General features: G+C 33.5%; 1 non-coding gene across 1 annotated transcript; it reads right to left on the bottom strand.

Annotated features, from left to right (window-relative positions):
• Nucleotides 1-618: 618 nt before the first annotated feature.
• On the bottom strand, nt 619-746 carry LOC114004945 (small nucleolar RNA SNORA65). Its single transcript, XR_003546896.1, has one exon. It is a non-coding gene; the product is annotated as a small nucleolar RNA SNORA65 (small nucleolar RNA).
• Nucleotides 747-10,211: the final 9,465 nt, after the last annotated feature.

The raw sequence follows: 10,211 nt of genomic DNA, 5'->3' as shown, positions 1-10,211 counted from the left end.
ATATAATCTCATTTTATCCTAATTATCTGACTGTAAATTTGCATAATTCTCACCTAACTTATCTAAAGTTTTACTTGTAATATTTTTGTCTTCCACTAATAAGTTCCTCCAACTCATCTTAGTTCTTCCATAAATTCTAAACAAAATTTGTTTAAAAGCTTCCTGTGCTTTTGTATGTTAGTAAAATAATATAAAGACATAACCAAAATTTGGAATAAAAAGCTAAAAAACTTGTAGCTTCAGTTTTAATGTCATGACATAAAAAGTCACCTCATCTAGTTCTTTTTTGCTTAAAAAGTCTTTTTTATTCTTTTTTTGGGGGGATTGTCACATGATCCTATATTAAGATGTTTTCCTGTGTACTTCTGAACTAGCTGGGCATTCCACTGCGCCACTGTTGATTCATTGATGATGTCATGAGACTAGCAGCCATTGACATTGTAGTCTACAGACCTATCTGTTCTCAGGATCTCTTTTATGGTTCCAGAGAGTTCTCTGGCCAAAGACTGGAGCCTCATGCACAATGCTGACAATCTCATCAAAAGTGATGTTTCCACTATGTGTAACTGCAGAAAGGAAAAAAAAAAAAACATCAAAACCTGTGTCACAATCTGAAGCTGCTGTTCCCATGTGTTTGGCATAGAGTCATCCCTTTGAAGGACAACCCTGTTTTATAAACTGGGGTTTGCTATCAGTGCACCACTGAATTGCATCAGCCAACAGGACTGGTCAGGTGCAGTGGCGAGTGTCTGAACTTCAAAGGCTTTGAGTTCCCCTATTTAATCAGATACTACATCCTTAAAAATTTAGCCATAGATATTCCCTAATGATAAAGAATAATAACAAATATTCTTAAATTTTGCTATCTCCCATACTTGTCCAAAGAAACAACCTATTCATAATACAACAATCCCATCCTCCCACAAGGGGATGGCCACACTATAATCCCTTCTCTTCCATTTTCTTCCCAGGACCTTGGGTGTGTATATGCACACACCCAGCATGATTTTCAAGCCACCAGCTCTGAGATTCCAACTGCAGTCAGCCATGTGGGAGTCCAACACCATAACAATTATTCTACCTTCTGTCTATCAATTGCTCTTTTTAGGCCATTTCTTATTTCATTTTCTTCTTTTGATAGTTAATTCATGTTCAACTTTCATGTTTTAGCTTGCATTATATGTTACTTTTTGTGCTTTCTATATCTCTCTTCATTGTTTTTCCACTCCATTGGTACCCAATCTGTCAACTCAAATCTTCGTAGAGACAGGTATGAAAAGCACCTTATGCACCCATACAGCTTCGTGCTGTGCTGTCACTTCTTGAATTGCAATACTTATTGAAGAATGAACATGTAAATAAATGTCATCTTCCTATAGCTTCTAAGACAACTATTTTGTATCTTAAAAAAAAAAATTAATTTAAAAATGGTGATCTCAGGGCTGGCAGGAGGTGTGGTGGTGAAGGGCTCTGGAGTCCCAGATGGCTGACTGCTGTTTGAGTCCAGGACCTGGAGGCTTGCTTTCTCACTTTCTCTCTCTCTCTCTCTTTTGCATACTCATGGGCTCTGTCCTTCTATGGTCAAATTTTAAAATAAATAAGTAAAGATAAATAAAATAATTCTAAAAAACAAAACAAAAACAACAACAACAAAAATACTGAAGATCTTCCTTTTAGTTGTTTTAACTTTTTCTTTTTCTTAAGAGAGATTTTTGTTATAGTACATGTGCACTTGCCAGAAAGACAGAGAGGCAGAAAGTGAGAAATACCTACCCCAAGGGGATGGCCACACCACAATCCTTTCTCCTTTACTCTCCTCTCAGGATTTTGGGCACGTGTGTACATGTGCCTGGAGTGAGTTTTAAGCCACTGTGTTCAGAACTCAAACTGTAGTGGACAATGTGATAGTCCAGGAATATAACCATTATTCCTTCTGCTGGTCCCAAGTTTTGTTTTATTTTTTCAAGATTATGAAAAGTTTATATGAAACTGAATCTAGGCTAAAGGTTCAAGAATATGTAATGGTTAAATAAAATAATGGATGTGGGAATATCTATTAAATTCAAGAGGAATATTTTTAGGACAGCAAAACCAAGTGTCTATCATGGTTTGGTACACATTTTGCCTGTTTTACTTGTTGTTTCAGCTATAATTCATCTTGATCAAATGAGGTTGAGAAACAGTAGTTTAAGTAAATTTTTAAAAAGAGAAATAAATATACCTGTGTATCTATATAGATATATTTACTACAGACCTTTAATTTGGAAAATATTTAAATTTTAATCAAATTTCTGTGTATATATGCTTCATTTTATAGGATTAAATTTGTCTATAGGCACCAACATGATCAACAATCATTTGTCTCCTTTGTTCCATCTTGTTCATTGCCAGAAGACATGTACTCACCAAAGAGAGACAGAGGTGGGGTTAGAGCAACACTGGCATGCTCACACTGCATTGGCTTCTCCTCCAATTCTCCATCCTGTTGGAATTTGGAGCACAGACACATATGGCCAGGTATGTATTTCAAGCTGGGAGGATTTGCACTGGAGTTGTTCATGTGGGATCTGATTCCTTTAACTACGAGCCTACAGGGATGGCACAGTTCCTCCGATTCTTGCTTGTGTGTGCTGCTTCTTAGGTCAAGAACCTGGTAACTATTTTTCTTCCTTTTATATTTGGACCCGCCATTGCTTTGGTCAATAGATTACAAGAAAATTGACCTTTTTTTGGACTCTGTGTAGGCCTTATGAGAATTAGCGGCTTTTCCTTCTTTTCTTTTACAACCCACCAGTCATGTATAAGAAATTAGAGGCCAGACTAGTGAATGTTTAGACACTATTAAAAAATAATCCCTGAATGAGAGATAATCTTTGATTTTCCAGATCTAGAGAATCTAGCTGAAGGAGCCATTTAAGTGGTTCTGAACAAAATTATAGACCTAGAAGAAGCATCAGTTGAGTCTATACCACAGAATTGCAGAAAAATTATAAATAATATAATGCATTATTGTTGTTTTGGGGCCACAGATAGTGTGGTGGTTAAGGCACTAAATTCCCATATCGGAGCACACACGCCCTATAGCAAATTAAATAATAATAAGAAACTTAAAACTGAATAAAAAATTCTTTAAAAAATATATTATTGTGTGTGTGTTGTTTTTTTTTTTTTTTTTTTTTTTTTTTTTTTTGAGATGTTTTTGCTATAGGGCACTTGCATTCACCAGAAAGAGAGAGACAGAGAGACAGAAAGCGAGAAATCACCTTCCATGGGGGATGGTCACACCACAATCCCTTCTCCTCTATTCTCCTCTTAGGCATACACACCTGGAGTTTATGTCTTAAACTTGAGTCCCGTGTCTAGGACTCAAACCATGGTCAACTACATGGGAGTCCAGCAACAGAGCCATTATGCCAACAATAATGGTCCCACACATTATTGTTGTTTTAAATTACCATATTTTAAGATGCTACATTCATTTTGCAGCAACATATAGTTTATACACTTATTAAAAAATCAGGTTCCTATTGATCTGAATAACTTAAGTAATAAAACTGAAATTGCTTACAAGTCAATAAAAGATTAATATTAATTGAATCACTTTATATAATGTAGCAGAGATATAATTAATTTTAACATAGTCTGATTATAACACTCATTTAAAAATTCTATTGCCAGTCATGTTAAAGAATAATTTGGGGGAACCAGCAGTTAGCATAATGGCTATGTCGCTGGACTCCCACGTAGTCGACCGCGGTTTGTGTCCCGGACCCGGTGGCTTAAAACTCACGCCGGGCGCGTGTGCGTGCGTGCCCAAGATCCCGAGAGGAGAATGGAGGAGAAGGGATTGCAGCGTGACCATCCCCCCTGGGGGGTGATTTCTCGCTTTCTGTCTCTATGTCTCTCTCTGTCTGTCTGGCGAGCGCACGCGCCCTACAGTGAAATTCTCTAAAAAAAAAAAAAAAAAAGAATAATTTGGGATTTGTATTTCCAGTTATTTGATATAACAAAGTACATATATATAAAAGCAAGCAAGTTTATCCTGTTTCCATATGTTTCTCCCCCTTTGAAAATAACAATAATGATATTGGAAAACTTGTTCATTTTGTCTTGGTGGTGTTATAATGCAAATATGCGTACTTTGTGAGTTTTGGTATGAATCAAAAATCACTTTCATTCGTAGTGTTATCATTATAGGTTGGCCCTAAAAAACAAATTGATGTAACATAATCTAATTTCTGAGTAGGTGATAGTAAAACCTGAATTAATTTTTCAAGTAAATTTTATGAGACATGACTCAAATGTTTTAATGAAGCCCAGATGTGCTGTATCACACCCACTGCATTGCCTTTGTCTAATCAATTTCTGAGCAAATCTTTTCCTATCATCTGTTTCTTCAAGATTCACTTGAATATAAAATATGTTTTGAGGTAGGTAGCAGCATATATTATTAATGATATTTTTTCAATTTTGAGAAAAAGTAGTCAAGCACTTTTAAACTCACTCAAGGTGAAATGATCTTTACTTGGGAATAGATGGATAATAGTATACAAGATGGGTATACAAACTGAGTGGAAAGTTTTATGAACAATGAGATTCTAAATATTTGTGTTTATTTCTTTAGATTATTAAATGAAATATATTTGTATTACAAATCCACAAAACTATTTTTATTGAATAAAAATGTGAGCTATAGGATATGTCATTTTATTATATTGACTCAAAAGGTTAATAAGAAATGTATACTCAGTTATTACTTAGTGAGAGCTCTATTTATTGCAGTGAAAATGAAATTAAAAAAATAAAATGAGTTTAAGGAAGGAAATGGAGAAAGATAGAAAAGCAAGATATTAGTGGGATACAGAAATGGTTTATTACCTGTTGATGATGATGTGTATAGTATTCCCAACTGGACTGGTTTGAGGTGTATTTCATGTTGAGTAAATTCTCTCTACAAGTTAAATAATAATAATAAGAAGAAAATGAGATAAAAGTTTCAGAAAGTACTTAACCATATTTACTCATTTTTTTTCCAAAATATGTTTTCTTTTCAGCTTATGACATTTAAAAAATTTATAGTGGTCAGTGTCCTCAGTGATTCTCAATTAATCTATATTAACTGGTACTGGCAATTACTTGAATATATTTGCAATATCACCAACTACCATTATTCAAGGCAATGGAAAAGAGATTAAAAAAATATTACAAAATAGACTTAGTAAATATCTTGAATAACCAAGCTAAAGAAGTTAAAAGAACACAGAATTTAAAGCAAGTTCAAGAAAGAATGTAATAAGACATACATTTATATAGAAATAACAATATACAACATATTTGATTTACACACACACACACACACAGATACATGTATATATCAGCCTTATAACTGTTATAAATTGGAGTCACATGTATGCCAAGATTAACCAATGATTCTGCTTAAAACACAGGAAATTATATGAAAGAAACTAATGTTTCTTAATTAATTGTGCAAAAATGTCTCTAATCTTTAAAATCAATAATAGGAAAATAGTCTTCATTAATTTCTGCAATTATATAATTTTAAACATTTCCAAAGATATTTTTGAAAATTTGAATGCAAAAGAACTTTGTCAGGGACATCTAGATATTTGCCCAAAGTGAAAATATTTGTGGTGTGGCTGTTAACCTTCAGTGAAACTGAGCAGCTCAGTAATTCATATGCACTATGATTTTTTTTTAAACGCAATGACTATGTTTAGTTATAAAACAGAAATGTTATACTGCGATTAATTCTTTTGTATTTTTTTGTTTAAAAATCTTTTCTAAAATAATTATTTTATTTAACTTTATTTATTTACTTATTTTAATTTGACCAGAGAGAGACAGAGTGAGATTGAGAGAGAGAGGGGGAAAGAGAGAAATCAAGCTGCCAGGTCCAGGACTTGAACCACGGTCAGCCATGTGGGAGTCCAGCACCCTTAACCACTACGCAACCTGCCAGTTCCTTTGTTTAAAAATCTTTTAAAAACATTTCTGAATTATCTGCTTTGTTTCACAAAGCAGCAATTGCTTTAATAAATATGTTTTCTTTTATAACTAAGGTTTGAGGGACTAAATTAAAGTGCATTTTCATCATATTCATTGGTATGAAAACTTCTGTTTTTAAGAAAATTGTCCTAGGGACTAGCAGTTAGCGTAATGGCTATGGAGCTGGACTCCCATGTAGTCGACCATGGTTTGAGTCCCAGACTCAGTAGCTTAAACTCATGCTGGGTGCGTGTGCATGCGTGCCCAAGATCCTGAGAGGAGAATGAAGGAGAAGGGTTTCTGGTGTGGCTATCCCCCTTGGGGGGTGATTTCTCACTTTCTGTCTCTCTGTTTCTCTCTCTCTCAGCTGAGTGCAACTGCCCTATAGCAAAAATCTCTCCAAAAAAAAGAAAGAAAAAGATGTTGGCTTACATCCTTCTGTTAGTAGTTAATATGCTCATATGATTACCAAAATATGAACACTTGGTAGATTAATAACATCCTTTATTACATTCTTTCTTGAACTTACTTTAATATAAAATTACTTGCAAGAAATACACATTACATGTTCTTCACAAAAATTACATAAATGTTCATTTAATGTTTGAATACAATGATTTTTTATATATGTGAAGAAATATTACAAATGGAGTTTAGAAGCAAAGACCACCAGTCCCCCAAAAATTGTTTTAATAGTTCAGCATCAGGTAAAAAGAATAAATAAATAAATGAAATGAGAACAAATAAAAATATATAACTTGTTGACCAACTAGATCCAGGCAATAGTGATAACTATAAAAAGGGGGAATATGCAAAGAATTTGAAGTTTTAACACTATGGACCAGGAACAGATCTGAAATGTCTATAAATGAAAGGAAGTCCTGTTTTTCGATGATTCTGTGTCTCCGTCTTATTTAAGAATAAGGAAGTAATGTTAGCTATTGCTTTACTTAATAGAAATTGTTACTTCAAGATGAATTTTACTGTTTTGAAGTTTAAATGCTAAGAGATGAATTTTAAAAAATAAAAGATAAAAAGCATAATACAATTCACAATGTTAAGGATAGTATATGTAGAGGTTTTAAAATATATAAATGTTAAAATTATTTTGAAAGATTATATAAACTGTACATATACAATTGAGTAAATATTCTCACGTATTTGTATTGAAAGTTTGGTGTTCATTTTATTGTAGTATATGATTTTTAAGCCTACATATAGCAATATTATAAAATAAAGTCTATTTATCCAATATTATAATCTGTAATATTTCTGTAGATTTCAATAATTATATATTCACATTATTTTGTCTCTATATCATTAAACATTTAAATTTAGGAATTAATAAGGGACCAGTCCCACAGCCTAGCATTTAAGGGAGCTAGATCCTATATGGACAACTATGATTCAATTCCCAGCTCTGGTGGCTTAAAAAATAAGCACGGTACATGTGCCTCAAATCCCCAAAGGATGAAGAAATGGAAAAGAAAGGATTGTGGCAAGGCCGTGTTTCTCTGTGGGATGTGATTCTCTCTCTCTCTCTCTCTCCCTCTCTGTTTGTCTTGTCTGGCAAGCACATGTGCCCTCTGGCAAGTTAAAAAAAAAAAAAAGGAGAATGAATAGGATAAGGCACAAGTGTGGTATAGTGGTTGCATGACTTCCATATAGGGAAGTCTCGGGTTCATCTTCCAGGGCCTCTCTGTACACATCAGGTGTGGGTAAACATGCTCATGATCCAGGCTGGCTGAATCTGGAGGTGGATCAGGGGTATGAAAATTCTGTTAGGGGTATTCTCTGCCCACTTTCTTTCTTATGAAAGCAAACAATATACATTTGAAAGAATAATAGGATAGCATAATGGCAGAATCCCATATTTCACATTGAGCAAACATAAAATTGATGTTAAATTATAGATTCCACCTCCTTTGCAAAATATAAGTATAATCCTCTATAAAACATTTATAGAAATAATAAAGTAATTTCTTTATTGAACACCACCAAAATGAATTGACATGTCAAGGAGGATCTTTTGTTTACTGGAGAAATTTCATGGGCTATAGACTTGCTATATTAAGCTATTTCCATATTCTTTTAATGGTTTCTCTGATAAGACTTTGTACGGTAAATATTGTACTTCTCACATTTTTATGTTCTAGATAAAAAACATGAAAACTGTTTTATATGTTCTCTTCAAGGGTTTAAAACATTTCTTTAGTTTTTGCACAAGTCTTCTGGGAGGTACCAGCAGCTATTTCAAGGCTTTAAAATTATTCACACAAGCCATTTATTGCTTTCTTTGCTAAAGGATACTCAAATTCTTCCCTTTTCTCTTTTGATTGCATTTTTTCCTTCTTTTTTGATTATTCCCTTGTTGGACAATTTTTCATGCTGCTAAGAAATATAAGGCTATTTTTATCACAGAAGAATATGCATAATGATATAAAACATATTTCAATTTATTTAGCCTTTTCTGGGATAAAGTCCAATTACAGCTTTTAAAGTATGCCCTAGTTGATATTACGCCTGCATTGAACTTTCACGATATGTTTTATGATAAAGAGCCATTTAAGGAATGTATCTTGTTATGTGCTGATTTTAAAGTACTGTTTTAGTTACTATTTTCTTTTGCCAATTAGTCTTCGCTGTATAATCTGTGTGTACATATAAACAGCATACATTTAAAAATCACATTAGGCAAATGAGCACTTTGCAAATACAATTTTTTTCGTCAATGCTTGTACTTGTAATTGCTCACTAAATTTATATGACAATAATATAATTGAACCTGACCATTGAGATTAAGTTTATTTTTTTCTAATCTACACATATAATTAATAATTTATAACTTTATTAAAAAATAGTTTTATACTAGTTTTTAATAGATGCCCAAGTCTTATAAGAGATAAATGGAACAAAATTTCAAACTTTAATACTAAAACTTGACCTTCTCATACTTAATGCATATATAGTACTTCAGTATTCATAAGGGCAGGTCATTAAGACAAGAAATAGCTCATGAATTTTAATGTCTTATTTTTTGGCTCTATATATTTCCCTTACAGACTGGATTATGTAGATTACGGGTGTTGCTACCACTCTGATGCAGCACTTTCCATTGCTTACCTCCCTTGATCATATTTTCTTTCTCTATGGTGAAAGAAATTACCTTCTTTTGGATTATTAATATAAATCTATGCATTTTAGTAGGAGATTCTTGGTTAGACACAATAGATTTTGTAATAACAGAATGGGATACTGAATAAAGGGAAGACTTCCTTGACTAAGGCAACATCAAAGCTTATTTTAGACAAGAAAAATAAATGGTTTTATTTGTGACTAAATAGAACTCTGCATTTTGGAATTCAAAAACATTACTCATATTTTGAAATTCAAATGCATTGCCTACACTATGGAGTCCAGGGAAAAAAATGAATCTCTATATAGTTATATGTTATTCACTTAATTAGGGCAGAAAATTGTGTAAGTATTGACTACAGGCCTAGATCAGCTTAACTGAGCATTGTAAAGATATATACATAGAGCTAAAGTGTAGCATTAGGAGAGAAAGGAGAGATTGTAGGGGATAGAAGCAGATACTCCATTGGTGGCAATTTATTTTATTTTTAAACTAAGGAAACTAAATAAATGAGGTGGATACATCCCTTTATTTAAAGATCTAATTAATAAATAATGTAATTTAAATCTTATTCATTATTAAACACTTGTGGTACCTCCACCCAAAACTGAATAACTGTCCTGCAACACAAGGGCATATTTACTAAGGGTTCTGCTCTTAGCTCATTGTTTAGAAACTATGGGACCAGCAGATGGCATAATGGTTATGTCACTGGATTCCCATGTAGTCAACCGCAGTGCAAGTCTCGAACCTGGTGGCTTAAAACTTACACTGGGTGCATGTATGTGTGTGTGCCCAAAATCCTGAGGGGAGAAGGGAGAAAGTATAGCAGCATGGCCATCCCCTTGTCGGGGGATTTCTCACTTTCTGTAGCTCTGTCTCTCACTCTCTGATGAGCACATACACCCTATAGCAAAAATCTCTCTCTCAAAAGCGAAGAAACAAACAAACAGAAAATGATGCCCTAATAAATGGCTTCTGTGGGTGCTGATGTACATCACCTATAGCCAGCATTTACAAAAACAGATACCTGGCAACAATACGCCATATTCAGATTATGCCTAAGTTC

Source organism: Tupaia chinensis, unplaced genomic scaffold (genome assembly GCF_000334495.1).
Source record: "Tupaia chinensis unplaced genomic scaffold, TupChi_1.0 Scaffold140508_1, whole genome shotgun sequence".
Classification (NCBI taxonomy): domain Eukaryota; kingdom Metazoa; phylum Chordata; class Mammalia; order Scandentia; family Tupaiidae; genus Tupaia; species Tupaia belangeri.
This window is presented reverse-complemented; position numbering and strand designations above follow the sequence as displayed.